This window comes from Mesocricetus auratus, unplaced genomic scaffold (assembly GCF_017639785.1).
Source record: "Mesocricetus auratus isolate SY011 unplaced genomic scaffold, BCM_Maur_2.0 Super-Scaffold_6730, whole genome shotgun sequence".
NCBI classification, from domain to species: domain Eukaryota; kingdom Metazoa; phylum Chordata; class Mammalia; order Rodentia; family Cricetidae; genus Mesocricetus; species Mesocricetus auratus.
This window is the reverse complement of record NW_024429184.1, coordinates 15,276,728-15,285,305: the sequence shown is the minus strand read 5'-3', so window position 1 is coordinate 15,285,305 and position 8,578 is coordinate 15,276,728. Positions and strand designations below refer to the sequence as shown.

Sequence of the window (8,578 nt, the reverse complement as noted above, 5' to 3'; positions counted from 1 at the left end):
GAGGCGGTTCAGGTGTGAAAACACTCACAACTAAGCTTGACTGTAAGACTTTTACCCTCAGAACCCAGAGGGTGGGAGGGAGGCAGATTCCCTCAAGTTGTCTCTGATCTCCACAGTAGCTTTGCCCCCTGCCCCACAAGATAAACGTGAGAAGGGGCTTGGGGGTGCAGGAGAAGCAGGAGGAGGGAGAGGAGGAGGGAGAGGAGGAGGAAGAGGAGGAAGGGACTTCATTCGTTGTAAGAAACCTGACAAAGGTAAGGGTGCTGGGCTACAGAGATGGCTCTGAGGGTGGAAGTGGTGACCCGAGTTTAAACTCCAGAACCCACATGAACACGGCTGGAGAAAACCAAGTCCACAAAACTGTTTACCTCCACGTGCGCTTAAGGCACGCATCCACATGTAGAATAGATCAAAACAAGAAAGAGACGAGGGGCCAGGCAGGAGGAGCAGGATGAGCCCTGGCAGTTTAGCGTCTTGAATGCACAGATAGTGTCATCAGAGAAGTGTAAAACCACGCAAGAGGGCTAAGAGAAACAGAGTTTGAGTAACAGGAGAGCCAAAAAAGGGAGACAAGAATCAACACTGCGAAACCAAAGTACAAACCCAGCAAGAAAGTGACTGAAAGTCTAGTGTGGTGGCACACACTTGTGAAGCCAGCACTTGGAAGGTGTTGTGAGCAAGACCAGGAGTTCAAGGCCAGCCTGGGCTACATGACACCCTCAAAAAAGAAAACGGTTTCCACAGAACTTGACAATTATTAGTAAGAAGACAGTAGGGTTTGGTTTCTTTTCTCCCTGACTTTATGCAGGGAGGGAAAAAAAAAGAACTCTTGAGAATGAAAAGACATTGTGGTAACTGGGCAGTGGTGACACACACCTTTAATCCCAGCACTCAGGAGGCAGAGGCTGGTGGATCTCTGTGAGTTTGAGGCCAGCCTGGTCTACATAACTAGTTACAGGATAGCTAGAGCTGTTACACAGAGGAACCCTGTCTTGAAAACCAAAAAACAATAACTAACTAGACAACGAAGGCATTGGGGTAAGGAGACATTGCAGCCATGGTTCGGGTGAAACTGAGTCATTCCCACATGCAGTTACTGGTGGGCTGGGCCGCTCGCAGTCCTGACTCTCCTTCCTGCCCCACCCACCGTTGCTATGGTCACCAGCCTAGAACCCGCAGTGGCAATGTCTTTCCCAGCACTAAGGGCACACGACAGCTAGGTGGACACCGTGACTAGAGATGGGCAGCCACCTATGAGAAAGGTGAAAAGATCAAGACTGAAGCTTCTGGATTTGTGTGGACCCGGACGTGTGAGAAACGTAACAGCCTGCAGCCCCTCCCGGCACCCACGTGTCCTGGGAGCTGAATTCATCTCTGTCGCAGAAGACTTACAGTGATGCGGACTAACCTTGTTCCCAGTTTCAGAGATGGGCATGTGACAAAGGCCTAACCCAGTCCACACAGTGCATTCCCTTAAGGACAGTGAGCTATTCAGTGAAGGGCCCACGAGTCAACTCAGGACAATTAGAGCTAAGGAAATCCACTCTGCAAGACATCTGTGTGAATTATGCCCTGTAAAGAGAGGCAGAGCCGGGCGTTGGTGGCGCACGCCTTTAATCCCAGCACTCGGGAGGCAGAGGCAGGCGGATCTCTGTGAGTTCGAGACCAGCCTGGACTACAGAGCGAGTTCCAGGACAGCCTCCGAAGCCACAGAGAAACCCTGTCTCGAAAAACCAAAAAAAAAAAAAAAAAAAAAGAGAGAGGCAGAAATCGAGGGGTGTTGGTGGCGCACGCCTTTAACCCCAGCACTCGGGAGGCAGAGGCAGGCGGATCTCTGTGAGTTCGAGGCCAACAGAGAGACAGAGACAGACAGAGACAGACAGAGACAGAGAGAACAAGTGTATGACTGGAGTTCAGGAGTCACTCGCCTCCTTGAGGAGAATCCAAGGCTCCAGCCAGCATAGAGAAAGCTGGGCCCAGAGACTAATGGAAACTGTTCTAGAGAGGACATCGTCTGAGTCATTTGAGCTTTGTCTGGAGTTGGCACTCCCACGGGGGCTTGATGAATGTGGGCCAATGAAATTCCTCTGTTGAAGCTAGTTTAGGTTTGGATTCTCTGTAACATGAAAAGGCAAGGATCTGTAGTTTCATTGTGCTTTTCAAAGGTGGCTCTACCAATTTATTTACCATTCTGCACACCATTTCCCCCCTTGCGACAGGGTTTCTCTGTGTAGCCCTGGCTGTCCTGGAACTCCCTCTGTAGAGCAGGCTGGTCTTGAACTCACAGAGATCTGCCTGCCTCTGCCTCCTGAGTGCTGAGATTAAAAGGCGTGCATCACCACCTGTAAAGGGAAGCCTTTTCCTTGCTAGCCGCTTTGGTTTATCACCCACCTGGGCTCTGCCGCGTTGTAGTCCCCAAATAACACACAAGACGCTGTATTAATTATGAAGCTGTTGGCCTTGCTTGTTTCTTACTGGCTAGCTCTGATTTAAGTAATTACCCCATAATTGTTAATCTAAGTATTTCTCTTACCGGAGAACTTTCCGGGCTTCCTACCCCATGGTGTTACATCTTGACTCTCTGTGTGTCTCCTTCCCAGAGTCCTCCTGGACTCCTAGTCCCACCTATCTTGGTTCCCTATTGGCCAACAGTGCTTTATTGACATATACACAGGACTTCCCCAACAACCACCACCAGGCCTGCTCGCCTTTCTTATGGTGTGACTGATACTCTTCCCCTCATGGGTGGGTTCTGTGTTCACACCTCTTGAGTAGGTCAGGCTTGTGATTGATGTAACCATCATAGGACACTGAATCTCTGAGACTTCAGAGGCTAAGGCATAAAAAGGCCTGGGTCTTCCTCTGTCCTATCGCTTGATCCTTGCTTTAGAAACTCCACTGCTGCAGTGTCAGGAAACTGCATTTGACTGGGCACGTGTAGCATAGGTGTTGTGACCAGTAGCCCCAGGTGAGGTCTCAGCTGACAACCAGAATAAGTAAGTCACAAGACATAAGTGAAGGAGCTGTGGGTGACTCCAGTCCCTAGGCTTCAAGTATTCCAGGCAAAATCCCAGACAGCACGGAACAGAGGCAAGCCATTGGAGCTGTGTGACTGCCTGATATGCCAACCCACAGGAGTTGTAGAATAAAATAAATACCACAGGAGTTGTAGAATAAAATAAATACCACAGGAGTTGTAGAATAAAATAAATACCACAGGAGTTATGGAATAAAATAAATACCACAGGAGTTATGGAATAAAATAAACACCAGTGATTGTTTTAATGCAACTCACTTTAGGGAGTAATTTCTTCCACATCAATAAATGAACTAATACGGAGCTTTAATTAATACAATCCGTATTCTACATCGAACTGTTCTGAGAATGGCGCGGGGGGGGGGGGGGCTGGGAACATAGCTCTGCCTGCTTAGCATCATGTATCAGGGCCTGAGTTCAGGCCCCAGCTTCATAAAATTCAGTGTGGTGGTGAACACCAGTAATCCCTACATTGGGACAATCAGTGTCCCTGCAATACATAAATAAATGTATTAAAAATTAAGAAACAAAACAAAAAATCCAAGGTAGGCCACTCCTGAGGTCTGACCTCCGGCTTTCACAGGCACACACACACACACACACCCTTCTATACACCCACATTCACATACACATACCACACACACACACACATTCACATACACATACCACACACACACACATTCACATTCACATACCACACACACACACACATTCACATACACATACCACACACACACACACATTCACATACACATACCACACACACACACACACAGAGCAAAAAGTTCTCTCACCCCCTACCTCTTTTTTGTTTGTTTATTTTTGTGTTTTTAAGACAGAGTTTCTCTGTGTAACAGTCCAGGCTGTCCTGGACCTCGCCTTGTAGACCAGGTTGGCCTCAAGCTTACTGAGCTCTGCCTGGGAGTTCCACTTGGCAGACCTGCCTCCCAATTGCTGGGATTAAAGGGGTGTGTCACCACTGCTTGGTCCTCTTTTTAGTCTGTCTTTACATACCCATCCTCTCTGCTTCCCAGAAAACAATTGCTCTTATTTCTGATCAGTTTTGCCCCTTTGAATGTCATGAACATGGAATCCTACATAGTCTAGTGTGTGCCACGCTGCCTTTAGTCGGCATGGCTTTTGACTCTTAAGTTTTTGTGTGAAATCATAGTAGTATTCATTGTGAGGATATGTTTATCCATGTCCTTGTTAGACTTGTTTCAAGTTTAAAGTACACAATAGTAATATGAGTATCGTTCTACATTGTGAGAGATATCTTCTCATTTCCGAGAGGGTGGCGCTAAGTCTAAGTTCACAGTTTCTGTAAGTAATTGTCTTACGCTGTGCTCTTCCCAACAGCATATAAGAGTTCTGGTTACCCTACCATTGCCCATATTTGCCATTGTTAGTCTTTTGGTATCATCAGCAGGTGTGAAATACCATCTCATGATCTTTTAAATTTACATTTCCACAGGAGTAAACCTTTTCTTTCACCTCCGGTTCTCTATCTGCTTCTAGGCCACTCCTTGTGGGATAAGGAGTAAGCAGTAGTGTTAGGGTTCGGATTGGAAGCATGCTCCCCAAAGGGCATCTGTTCAAAGTGTGGTGACCGATTGTGAGGTCATTGAGCTCATCGGTGTGTTAACCCATCTGTAAGTTCATAGTTGAATGATCTGGAAGGGTGCGGGTCACTGAGAGCAAGGTTTTAAAGGGTGTGTGTACTCTTTACTGTCTCCTTTGGCTTTCCCTCTCTGGTTCCTGTCTAAAAAAAGTGGGTTACTTTGCTCCCTGACATGTTTCCTGTCCTGGGGTTCTGCTTCCTAACTCACAGGTTCAGAAGCAATGTCACCACATATCCATGGATTGATACCTTTGAAACTGAGCACAAGTACATTTCTGGGGCTTTAGAAATTTCTCAGTGGTTAAGAGCAGTTTCTGTTCTTGCAGAGGATCAAGGTTTGATTCCCAATGCTTACATAATGACTCACAACCATTTCTATCTTCAGCTGCAGGAAATCTAACACCCTCTTCTGGCCTCCTGGGGGCACAGGCATACATGTGGTACGCATACACATTGATATTATGAGTGCAAGCAAGCACTCATAATATGAAACAATTTTTTAAGTACATACTGCTGGGATGGAGAGATGGCTCAGTGGTTAAGAACACTGCCTGCTCTTCCAAAGGTCCTGAGTTCGATTCCCAGCACCCACATGGTGGATGACAACCATCTGTAATGAGATCTGGTGTCCTCTTCTGGCCTGCAAGCATACATGAAGGCAGAACACTGCATACATAATAAAGAAATACATCTTAATAAAAATATTTTTAAAAAATGCACACTGCTAGCCGGGTGGTGGTGGCGCACCTCTGCCTCCTGATTGCTGGGATTAAAGGCATGTGCTACCATTACCTGGCTACAGACACAATTTTAAAAGAAAATAAACAACTCCCTTGAGTTGTTTTCCTCAGATGTTTTGTCACAGTAACAGAAAGTGACTAACACAAGAATGAGGTCATGGCTGGGTGTGGTGGCCCATGTCTTTAATCACAGCACTCAGAGGTCAGGCAGGCAGATCTCTGTGAGTTTGAATCTAGCCTTGTCTATATAGCAATTTTGGGACAGCCAAAGCTACACAGTGAGACCTTGACTTTAAAAAGAAGAAAGGAAGGAAGGAAGGAAGGAAGGAAGGAAATAAAAAAGGTGTTTCCTGTGACTATACCTGAACACACGATTCAGAAGGTTTTAGAATCATTTGCGGGAAGGATCCAGAAAAGACTTGGGAGAATCAGGCTGGGTAGGTGTAGAATGATGGAAATGGCATGTAATGGGCGACTGTGCCCGTTCAGAAGCACAGACTGCTGATGACAGAGAAAGGTGTGTCTATTGGGGATGGGCATTTGAAGTAACGTCGGTGACAGCGTGTGTTCAGTGTGTGCAGGCTTTGGCTTCAGTTCTAGCACCAAAACGGGACAGAAGAACATGACCGATTTGCTTTGATTCTCTGAATGCAGAAGGGTAGCCCCTTTCTGCCGGAAGCGTGTGGTTTCACGCACAGCACAACTACGCAGGAGAGTCAGAAGAGTTTCCTGAGGCAGTTCTCTCTTGAGAATGTCCCCAGCTGGGGTGAAGCGATGGTGCGCAGTCGCAGTCGGTCCTGGCCTGAAGGCCGCAGAGAATCAAGGTCCTCCTGCAGCCATCCTATTATATAAGGGAAGTAGTCCGCTGGTGAGGTCTTGCTGAAGTTTACTCAGCCCCTGCTTTTTGTAGTCCCTTTGCCAGAGTTTTGGGCATGACACAGAGTATGAAATATTATACTTCATACAATATGCTGAAAAGTTTAAACAGTGAGAGCCTTGGTTTAATCTACATTTAATTTTCCAGAGAAGAATTATATTATTATATTTTCTCTTTCTGTCTCTGTCTCCCTCCCTCCCCCCCCTTCCTCCTCTCCCTCCTCCTCCTTGAGACAGGGTCTCACTTAGAATGTAGCCCAAGCTGGGTTCTATTCCTCCAAGTGTATGGGTGTTTTTGGTGTCTGGTATGTGCAGAGGCCTAAAGAGGACATCAGATCCCCTAGAACTGGGTTAGAGATGGTTCTAAGCCAGCAGGTCGGTGCTGGGAATAAAATGTGGGTCCTCTGGAAGAGCAGTCTGTGCTCATAACCTAACTGCTGAGCCATCTCTTCCTTACCCATAACTGTTTTCTAATCAAGGGTGATAGTATTTGCTTTCATGCAGGAAAATGCCTTGAGCCATTCAGAAAATAACTCCCCCCTCCCAAATCACAGAGAAACTCCATAGCTTAAGAAAATCAACAATAGAGCCAGTTTGGTTGCTCAGCAGATAAAAGCCTTGATGTCCTGAATTCAAACTCCAGGATCTAGGGTGGAACCAGAGAACCAACTCCTGACGGTCGCACTACAACCTCCACATGTGCTTATACATGCACAACACACACAAACACAACACACACACACCATATACAATACACATACATCACACATAACACACACAGCACACACACAACACACACACAAATAAGCAAAATACAATTTTCAAAATTAAAATAAAAGCAACTGTATCCAGCATTATGGGTATGCATCTGTGATCCTGATACTAGGTAATCGGAGACAGGAGGATTACCATAAATTGAAAGCCAGAATCTACTAGCTACTCAAGTCCAGACCAGCCAGAGTTACATAGGGATATCCTGTCTTAAAAAAATTATATAGATATATAAAAAAGTAAAAAGAAAACCAAATTCTATAAAAGCAAACCACAGATGCTTGGGCCACATTTCAATTTCCAGAAATATGGTGCAGTGACAGAAAAAGAATGGCTTTGGGAGTTAGAAGTCCTGGCTTTTTCTTTCTCCTTTCTCTCTCCCTCTCTTTCTTTCTTTCGATACAGGTTCTCGCTTGTAGTCCATGTTGGCTTTGGACTAGGTCTTAGTCTGTTTTCCATCACCGTGAAGAGACTCCATGACAAAAGGCAACAAAACAAAACAAAACAAAACAAAGCCATTTAATTCGGGACGTGCTTACAGTGGCAGAGGGTTGGGGTATGACCATCATGGCAGGGAGGGCGGTGGCAGGCAGGTATGGCGCTGGAGGAGTAGCTGAGTGTTTACATTTGATCCACAGGCATGAGGCAGAACCAAACTGGACCTGGAGTTGGCTTTTGAGATCTCAAAGCCCACTCCCTCACCCGCCCCACCCTCCTCTTCCCCCCAAGGGTGGGGGCCACAGGCACCACCATTCCTGGCTCGTGGGGGGCTGGGCTCATCCTTGCAAAGCCTGGCCCCTTTTCTTGCTTTTCGTTCTTTGCTTTTTTGAGACAGGGTCTCACTGCATGGTCCTGGCTAACCTTGCCATTGCGAGGATCTCCCTATACCTCCTGAGTGCTGGGATCACAGGCCTATCACACAACTAAAACAAATGTAATTTGTTCTGTTTGTTCCCTTTTAAAATGGGTTTCAGACTGGCCTTTGAAATCATGATTTTCCTGCCTCTGTCACCTGAGTGTTAAGGTACAGGTATGATTCACCACATAGGTTTAATTACATTTTTAAAAAGCTGTGGAGAGTTGGGTGTTGCTTTTAATCTCAGTACCCAAGAGGCAGAGGCAAATAGATCTCTATGAGTTCTATATGATCTACATATTAAGTTTCAGGTCAGCCAAGGCTATATAGCGAGACCATGTGTAAAAAAGATTGGAATAGGAGCATGAATGCCACAGCACGAGTTTGGAGGTCAGAGGAAGATCTAATAGAGTTAGTTCTGGCCTTTCATCTTCACCTGGGTTCTGGGTGTTGAACTCAGGACAGAAGGCTTTGTGGGCAAGCATGTTTTACCACACCAGCCATCTCACAGGCCTAGTACAGCTTGGAAGGACTTTTGTTCATGGTTTTTTCCTGGACATCGGAGCCTAGTCTGCTTCCGCATTGACTAGAACTCAGACACTCGATTTTGAGGAAACAAACAACAGTGGTTGTGTAATCTTAGCATTTTGTGGGGTGAGACAGAGCCTCTGTAGTCC

At 46.2% G+C, this 8,578-nt stretch overlaps 1 protein-coding gene across 1 annotated transcript in view; it reads left to right on the top strand.

The window, feature by feature from the left end:
• Positions 1-235: 235 nt before the first annotated feature.
• Positions 236-8,578, top strand: part of Melk (maternal embryonic leucine zipper kinase) — a 75,316-nt gene continuing 66,973 nt past the window's right edge. The window contains exon 1 of the mRNA XM_021232281.2: positions 236-254. The gene's annotated coding sequence lies outside the window, so the exon portion shown is untranslated. The remainder of the gene's footprint in view (positions 255-8,578) is intronic.